The sequence below is a fragment of the Amphiprion ocellaris genome, chromosome 2 (assembly GCF_022539595.1).
Source record: "Amphiprion ocellaris isolate individual 3 ecotype Okinawa chromosome 2, ASM2253959v1, whole genome shotgun sequence".
Taxonomy (NCBI): domain Eukaryota; kingdom Metazoa; phylum Chordata; class Actinopteri; family Pomacentridae; genus Amphiprion; species Amphiprion ocellaris.
In genome coordinates, this window is record NC_072767.1 from 20,791,764 (window position 1) to 20,800,775 (window position 9,012).

The 9,012-nt window shown below is 36.9% G+C and overlaps 1 long non-coding RNA gene across 4 annotated transcripts; it reads right to left on the reverse strand.

Moving 5' to 3' along the window:
* Nucleotides 1-273: 273 nt before the first annotated feature.
* LOC129350878 (uncharacterized) lies at nt 274-8,404 on the reverse strand. Of its 4 annotated transcripts, none has more exons than XR_008604453.1 (4): nt 8,284-8,404; nt 7,466-7,566; nt 3,786-5,618; nt 274-3,346 (listed from the first exon to the last, which is right to left on the reverse strand). It is a non-coding gene; the product is annotated as an uncharacterized LOC129350878 (long non-coding RNA). The 4 variants fall into 4 exon arrangements; XR_008604452.1 differs by lacking the exon at nt 274-3,346 and adding an exon at nt 3,505-3,681; XR_008604451.1 differs by lacking the exon at nt 274-3,346 and adding an exon at nt 3,505-3,722.
* Nucleotides 8,405-9,012: the final 608 nt, after the last annotated feature.

Below are 9,012 nucleotides of genomic sequence, written 5' to 3' on the forward strand. Positions count from 1 at the left end.
ATTTTCCATAATTAAACATTTAAAAAATACAATTAAACAAGAAGAATATTAAACATTTTTAAAAATGCAAAACATTTTATTAGATTATTAAACCTTTAAAAAGACAAAACATTTAATTAAAAAATTTAATGTTTAATTAGACAATTACATCTTAAATTTCTTAAATCTTTTTAATAATGAAACTTTTTAAAAGTTTTATTGTATTAAGTTTTTTCCTTTGATTTAATTGCTTTTTGTTATGTAGTTTATTTCTTTAATCTTCTTTTTCTGTCAAGATTTTAACCCCAACCTTAAAAATGAAATAAACCCTTAAATCACAATGAAAATACTTCTGTTGTCACAATCATGAGTTAGTCAATTATTCAGTTTATCAATTCAACTTTATTTGTTTAGCACCTTTTACACAGATGACAAAACTAAACAAGCAAAGAGAAAAAAACTATGCTAAAACTATGATTAAAACTCAAAAACATTTTTAAAAAAAGATTTAACATGGTAATAAAATATGTTGTGTCCAGGGGATGGAGGGAGTTTATTGAAGTCTTCTTGGGCTCACATGGTAAATCATTTAAAATATAAACTTGATATTCAGTCTAAGGAAACTGCAGAGCGACAGAAGAACCAACTATCTCCTGTTTTCTCCTTTCATGAGTCGACTCTTCTTGTGCTTTCAGACCAAAGAACTACAGACTCTTCACAACCTGCTCAAACTCTCAGTACAGGACCTCACCACACGGGTCAAGAAGGTTTCCGTCTCATTTCTACTCTGAAGCTCACCTTCTCCTGCTCAAACTGCTGACAAATGTCTCTGCTGCTCTAAAGTCTGGTCTCCAGAACTTCCTAAAAACTCTCAAAGTCTCTTCTGCTGCAGGTTGCTTTGTAGAACTGTTCCAGAAAACCTCACTAAACCACATGGAGGGGCCTCAAGATAGTCGTCCAAATGAAACCATACAAAAACCAGACTAGCACAACCCAAATGCTAAAGTCTCCTGCAGCCTACAGAGAACCTCTGAGAACAGAGAATCAGGTCAGGAACTCTTACCTTCTGGACAACCAACGTTGGTTCTCAAACAAGAATACAGAATGTGTCTGACCAAAAACCTTGAAAGACTCGCTACAGCCAAGACAAAAACACAACTCAGGTGCACCAAATCCACTAATCACTGCACACATTAGCACCATGTGCTAACTGTGGCTAAAGAACCTCATTTACCAAGACAACTATCCAGTACAAAGCCCTAAAACACACCAAGAAACACATTAAAGACGATTTTACTGCTGGAAGCTGCAAGCCAACGCCTAAACAAACTAAAGCAACGGAGCCAAACCCGGTTCTGTGGTGAAGAGAAGCAGAGGAAATGTTTGGCTGCAGCTAAATAAAGCAGGAAGACACTGAGCTGCTCAGGTGTTCCTGATAACACCAAGCAGCCACCTGGACAGCCAATAGGAACACAGCTTACTGGAAGTCCAGAGGGCTGGGTTAGTGAAGGAAATTTAGTTTAAAGTTGAAGCAGAAAGTTAACAAAGAAAGCTGAAAACCACCTTCTGATACCTGAAATCTCTGAGTTTTCACACAAAGAGCACCTGAACATGTCAAACTGGTTCCATAGTAGAACCATCATTGTAAAAACGTCATAGTATGGTGTGTTGCTCAAAAGACATTACGACCCGGCTGTCTAGGGTCGCTGAGGAGCAACACAAAAACAGGACAAACGCTGGTTTCCAGGGGGTTAGGCGGCTATTTATTTGAAAGAGGAAGTTTACAACAACACAACATGTGAGCAGAAAAATCACAAAGTCTGTCTTTAGTTCAGCTGAAAATATTAGTTTTTGTCTTTTTTCATTGACCAAACTTTTCAGGAAGTAGATGAAGAATAATTAAAGCTCTCATGTAGAAGTCCAACTTATTTTGGATCCTTGTGGAGAGTTTAAATCCTTAGAGTTTGTACAGCTGTTGAGTTTTTAGAGTCGCATGGATTGTTTTGACATTTAATAACGGAGTCCTGAAATAAAATTACAGTTGTGGATTTCTGTCATTTAGTCTGGACTAAACAAATAACAGCAGCATAAATCTCAAACATCATTATGAGGAGTCTGGATTGAGGTTTCTCACTTGATAATGATCAAAACATGAAATTTAGGTTGGTTTAAAGGAATATTCCAACTTAAATCTTTGAATGTTGACCTAAAAGGTTGGTTTCAGGAAGTATTCCACCTACAAGGTCCTCACACATCCACCTTAAAGGAACATTCCACCAAAAATCCTTGGCCATGCACCTAAAATGTTGGTTTAACTGAGTATTCCATCCAAAATCCTCAAAGAGACCTGAGGGGCTAGTTAAAAGGAATATTCCACCTAAAACCTCAAATATAGACCCGAAAGGGTTGTTTAGAAAAAAATCCTTCAATGTAGACCAAAAAAGTTAGTATGGAGGAATATTCCACCTGAAATGTAGACCTGAGAAGTTGGTTTGGAAGAATATACCATCCTAAACATCCTCCAATGTAGACCTAAAAGGTGAGTTTAATGGTATGTTCCACCTAAAATTCACTACTGTAGACCTTGGAGGTGGGTCTGATGGTATATTCCACCCAACATCCTTGAACATAAACTTAAAAAGTTCATTCAAAGGAATATTCCACCTAAAATCCTTCAATGTAGACCAAAAAATCTTGGTGTAAAGGAGTATTCCACCTTAAATGTAGACCTAAAGGATGGTTTGGAGTAATATTCTACTCTAAAATCTTCCAATGTAGACCTAAAAGGTTGATCTGATGGTATATTCTACCCAACATCCTGGAACATTTACCTAAAAGGTTGGTTTAATGGTATATTCCCAGAAGAACCCTTGAACATCGGGCTTAATGGTATATTCCACCCAAAATACTTGTACATATATCAAGAAGTCAGTGTAAAGGAAATGTAGACCTAAAAGGATTGTTTAAAGGAATATTTAAATGATTATTTTCATTATTTAATAATCTGTTATCAGTCAGAACCCTGGCAAACTTATTTTCTTCAGTTTTTTTAGTGGAAGTCACAAATAAAGGAGCTCTTGGTTTTTACCAGCGTTACTGAGTCAAAAGCTGCTGTTTCAACACAGACATGTTCACATGCATCCACAAACCTCTCAGCACTCAAACACCCACAGACAGGAGGCCGGCTGGGCCGAGGCTCGGCGGCGTCCTCAGACCCACAAGTCGGGGAGTCGCTGAACTTGTTGGTCCGGTTTGAAGGCCTCCGTGTGGTCCAGTAGAAGTCCACGTAGTCGGTGTTGGCTTTGAACCGCAGCGACTGGCCGCCATCAGGTGAACCGGCTCGTCCTTGTAGGACTCCTCCTGTTGCCTTGAGGGAACCACAGGAACATTCAGTAGCTGTTGGAGTTCTTCCTGTCAGGCTTGTGGTAGAACGGCTCTGAAGTATCTTGTACTTGTCTTATCTGGAACAATCTAACAGCCTAAACTGTTAACAGCAGTATAAAGAAGCAAACACTCAGGCATAGATTAGGACTCAAACTAGATTTATTTTAGAAAACAAATCAACTTAGAGGCATTTGTTCACACATGTGGCTGAACAGGAGGCCGTCCAATCAGATTTGAGGTCTTCACTCTGTAGGTTGTTTGTTTGGTGAGACTCTTGGACCTTCATCAGCTGACGTGGATGTTTGATGGTCTTCCTCTCTAGTACCAGATGATTCATCCATGAATTCAGCAGCTACAGACTGAAATGAAGCTCATGCTGCCGTTATTGAATTCCTGTTCCAGATCAAATGTTCAGAGCTCACCTTGAATGCAGCCGTCTGCTGTCTGATAGTTTTTCTTATTGTAGTCTTCAATAAAGTCTTTTTCCTCATGTCAGGATGTGGTGAGACTCTTTCTCAGTTGCTGCAGACGTCCCTCATTGTGCATCTCCAGAGAAGAAACAGAAAAACTGGTCACTGCTTCAGCATCACAAACACTCTGCAGCAGAGAGTGTTTTAGGAATTCATTCATTGTGTTGTGAACTTTGAAGGAGCAGAAACTTTACAGCTGCCAAAGACATGAGCTCCAATTCTGGATGTTTTAGGAAATGAAGTTCATCAAATGAACACTTGATTTTTGCTGATAACTCATTAAATTACTGAAGAAATCCAACATAAAAACCTGTAAACTCTCAGGCAGCTTTTGTTAAAGTTTGTCTATAATTCTATCATCATGTTCTGGAACCAGGACTCTGCAGAAGTTCCTTCAATCAGATACTTGTGTGTTTCTATTTAAGGCCTCAGGTTTGAACGTACAGCAGAGGATTAGAAAGGAGTGATTTTAATATTTAAATCAGTCCAGTAAATGTTTGGCGTGAAAATTATTAAAATTTTGATTTAGATAGATTTGTGTCAAATAATATTGTAGAGTCTCACTTAAATATATCCAAATGAGTTCAGTGTATTTACATTTTATAGAATATTTAATTTCTTAATCTCAATACTGTAGGGTCTGACCCTAAATATTATAATGATGTAAATCTAAATAATAAATAATATTGTAGTGCAGAGTCATAAACTTTAATCAGCTAAACTTACATAATAAATATCACTGCACAATCTTAACCTGAACATTCATATTATTGAGGTAAATTTACATAAATCATGATATTCTAGGGTCTTAACTGGGATATTTCTAACATTAATCTTTTTGTATTGTGCTGATAAACAACAATAACCCGACTTTCAGATAATATTTGTTGTCTGTGATTGTGAGACTAAATTCCTCCACATTCTGGAACTGGACTGAATTTCCCAAAATGGAAACATGGACAGAATTTAACACTCATGTATCCATGGCAACGCTAACATTTCTGCTTCTTACCAAAGTTCACAACACAAGTAAAGATTTTAATGTAAAACTTCAGGGATGACTGCTGACCATAAGTATTCTGATCAATACTTCATGATCAATATCAGGACAGATGTTACAACTCCAGCTGTTACATTAGACTGCAGTTGTTCACAGAGAAATTAAAACATCACATTCCTCATAAAAACTAGATGGGACTTTTATTAAATAAAGTGTTGGTGAATAAACAGTGTAAAAAGTACAAAGCAGCTCCATTAAATCAGGAGATGTGAGACTTCCACAGCATGGATCACCATCTGCTGTGTTGATTCATAGCTGAATGTCAGAATGAACTGAGATAGAAAAGCTGCTTTGAGCTGCAACATTACGTTCTGACAATCCAACACCTTCACAGTTTTCATCTGGTTGTTTTGCTCCAACATGCTGTGAAGTTCAGTTTTTACCTGAATCAATGCAGAGATTCTATTTTCAACCAAGACTGGAATAAAAATTTGAATGTTATGAGGTTATTAATGCAACTAAATCCTTTCAGATGGAAGGATTTACTTCTAAGTTCTAATTCAAGTTTCAGTTGGAGCACATTGCATTCACAAAGAAAAACAGCGATACCTTCATAGCAACATTTAATAAACCTAAAGCTTCCCTGTTGGCACATTGGTGGAGTTTGTTACTGAGCATCTGAACCTTAAATCCAGTGAGACGACCATCTTCAGTCGAGGCCAGTCAGAGAACTTCAAGACCTTCCATCAGCTGGACCAGATGTGGCATCATCTCCCTCTGAACATCTGGATGACAGGAGAAAAGACAGAAATCAAACACAGATCACAGAAATACAATTTATTCACTTTCATCATTTTATAAAAGTAGCATGAACTTTATTAAAACTTGACAATATCAGTAATGGAAGTAAATGTTTTTATCTCGTGTTGAAGCTAAATTTAAAGTCAATTTTAATGACAGTTTATCCTGAGAGGAGTGAGAATGGAGCTTTTCTTTCCTTTTTAGAAGATTCCCTCAAAATATTCAGTTTATTATTGGCTTTAGAAGCATTTTTCTTTATTTATTTTTAGATACCTTAGACTGATGCACTTCGCTGGTTTGCAGATAATTTCATGTACAATGACAATAAAGATCTTCTATTATAACATATTTTGCTAAAACAAGAAATGCAAACCTTCTCAACCATCTCTCAGGCTGCAAAATTCCGACTGCAACCAAGAATTATCTGATGTAATTATTATTATAATCTTTACTGAACCAGCCCTGGAATTAATAAAAATCTGTATATGGATATGATTTTCTCTGATGGGACAACTATAGAAGCCGTAGGAACAATTAACTATCCTTTGAAGGGAAAGATTAGGTCTTCATTCAGGTGGCTAAAAAAAATGCTCTCCCTTAAAAAAAAAAAAAATGCATACAATAAAGTAAATCTCTTCTGCACTGCACACATACTACACTTTTGTATAACTCTGGATGTCAGAGTAAAGGCAGACAGATCCACCGATCAGCCACAACATTCTGACCACTGACAGCTGAAGAGAACAACATCCATCATCTTGTTCTAATGCAACGTTCTGCTGGGAAACCTTGACGTTCATGTGGATGTTTGACATGTACCACCACCTAAACACTGCAGGACAAACAACCCCCTAGTCCCCATGGCAACAGCAGTCCTTGATGCCAGCTGCCACCCTCAGCAGGACAAACTAAAACTACTCAGGAGTGGTCCGAGGAACACGACAGAGCTAAGCTGTTCACCTGGGTTCCACACTCCCCACATCCAGATCTGATGGAGCATCTGTGGGATGGTCCAGGATCAGCCTGGTCTAGGTAGGACCCACCCTGCAACCCACAGGATCCACAGAATCCACAGGACATCCCCAGAGGTTCTGATGAACCACTGGGTCAGAGGAGTTTTAGCAGCATAAAGGGACCAACACAGTATTAGTCAGGTGGTCATAATGTTATACTGTTATATTGTCATGCTGATTATATGATCAGTAAATGTTACCATCAATTATAACATCCACATTGATCAAGAAAAAAAAACAACTATCAGTTCATTCAACTGTGGGGTTAAACCTAAAAACACAGACCTCAAAAGCAGTTTGTTTCAAAGCACAACATCAGCTGGTTTTCACTAAAGAAGCTTTCAGAGCAACAATTAAATGACAGTTTTGTTCTCATTAAGTTCAGAGTCAGAGGCAGCCAAAATAACGTACACACATCAGGAAAAGAAAAACTTTTATAAATATTTCATTTGTATAAGTACTTCTATAAATATGGATACCTCTTTCTAAGTTTGATCAAATCATGATAACTCTGTGTCCTGTTGTACGATGTTTTCCCAACAGATGGCATTACCCTCATGAATGGAGCATAAACAAGTGACGTCTACAACACAACAGAAATGTCTGGAAGCCAGTGGCCACCACTTTCAGCACCTCTTGTAATTGTAGAGGCCAAAGATAACTTTTATTAATCTCGGGATGTCTGAATAAATTTAAAATTGAAATATTTATGCAAGTTTTTCTTTTCCTGATGTGTAAACATTATTTTGGCTGACTCTGTATGATGGGTTTCTGACAGGTCACCAGGCAACATCTTTTTATAATAATGACAAACATACTTGCATTCTACAGGAGTGATTTTCCTCATGTGCAGGTAAAGATGTGTGAGGAGCTTAGAGATGACAGGAGCAGGAGTCATCATCACTAATTCAGCTTCCACCTAGAAACAGAAAGACCACAAACAAACACACTGATATACTCTCAAACGTTCAACCTCACAGCCTCAAAATATCTGTTTAGGAAGTGTTGTGCTTCTAAATTCTGCTGAAAGCATTGACAGACATTCTCTTACAAGGTTGTGTAAAAAGCAGCCTGTCCTCTGAGCTACTGAGAAATCTTCCTGAACAAAGTGTCTACGTGTAAATCAGCTCAACTAAAACTAAAGCCTCAGTCAGAGATAACAGGTATCACAAATTATAAACAGCTTTCTTTATTAACTCAGACTTTCTGCTTCAACCTCACATAAAAAGGGGAGTTTAACTCGTCAGGTGACTGAAAATGAACGGCTTGTGCATTTCTAGATCCAAAAGTAGGATGTTTCAACTCATGTTTTACTACAAATACATGCAGTAATAAATAAATACAATGGCTGGTTTGTTAGTTTATTCACTATTAATGTCATTTTATATACTGAATTGAACTTGAGCAGTGGAAGAGAGAAGGAATTTGATGAAATTCTGCGGCAGCAACTAACAGAGGAGGTGTTCAGCGGTAAGTTAGCCCCCTGTGTTAATTAGCCCGCTAGCTAACTTAGCCGTTTAGCTAGCTAACGCGTCCGGACCAACTGCTCAAACACGACAAAACACAACTCTTCACAAGTCGCTGACTTAACGTACAACAAAATAACGCTACTGGTTAGAAGTATTTATCTTCTTACCGTGTTTTACTCCAAAAACAAGGTCAACAGCAGCCACAGATGCTACCAGACGTGCCGACCATAGATATATATAGAAGACTAGATACGCTAGCGCGCTGTCTTCTATGGTCTGACCAATCACTGCTCTCTGGCTCCGCCCTCTGAGAATCTTGTTGTCGTTTGGCTCCACGCTTGCTGATGACCACTTCCGGTCTCAGAAAATGAAAAAAAACTGACCTTTTTTCGTTTCTGTCTCTTACTGATTTTATTTTTTTGTTATTCTAAATATAAAATGAAAATCAAAGCATTTTTAAAATTTCGTACATCTCTTTTTGATCATGAAAAGGAAAAACGCCTTGTATTTCAATTTTAATTTTTGTATTTTAAAACAAAAATCAAATAACCGCTCGTTTTTTGTTTTTCAATACCCGTTTCAGAACGGAAAATCCAATTGCCAGATAAATACACGGACCACAAAGCTTACCTTTTCATTTATTTATTTATTTCTCTTTATGTTTACACATTTATTTCCTTATTTATTTATCTTTATATTTACACATTTATTTCCTTTTTATTTATATATTTATTTATCTTTATATTTACACATTTATTTTCTTTTTATTTATTTATTTATTTATCTTTATATTTACACATTTATTTATTTATTCCTCTTTATAGTTTCACATTTATTTATTTATTTATTTATTTATTTATATTTTACTGTGGCACTCCTGTGACTCCACAGTCCTG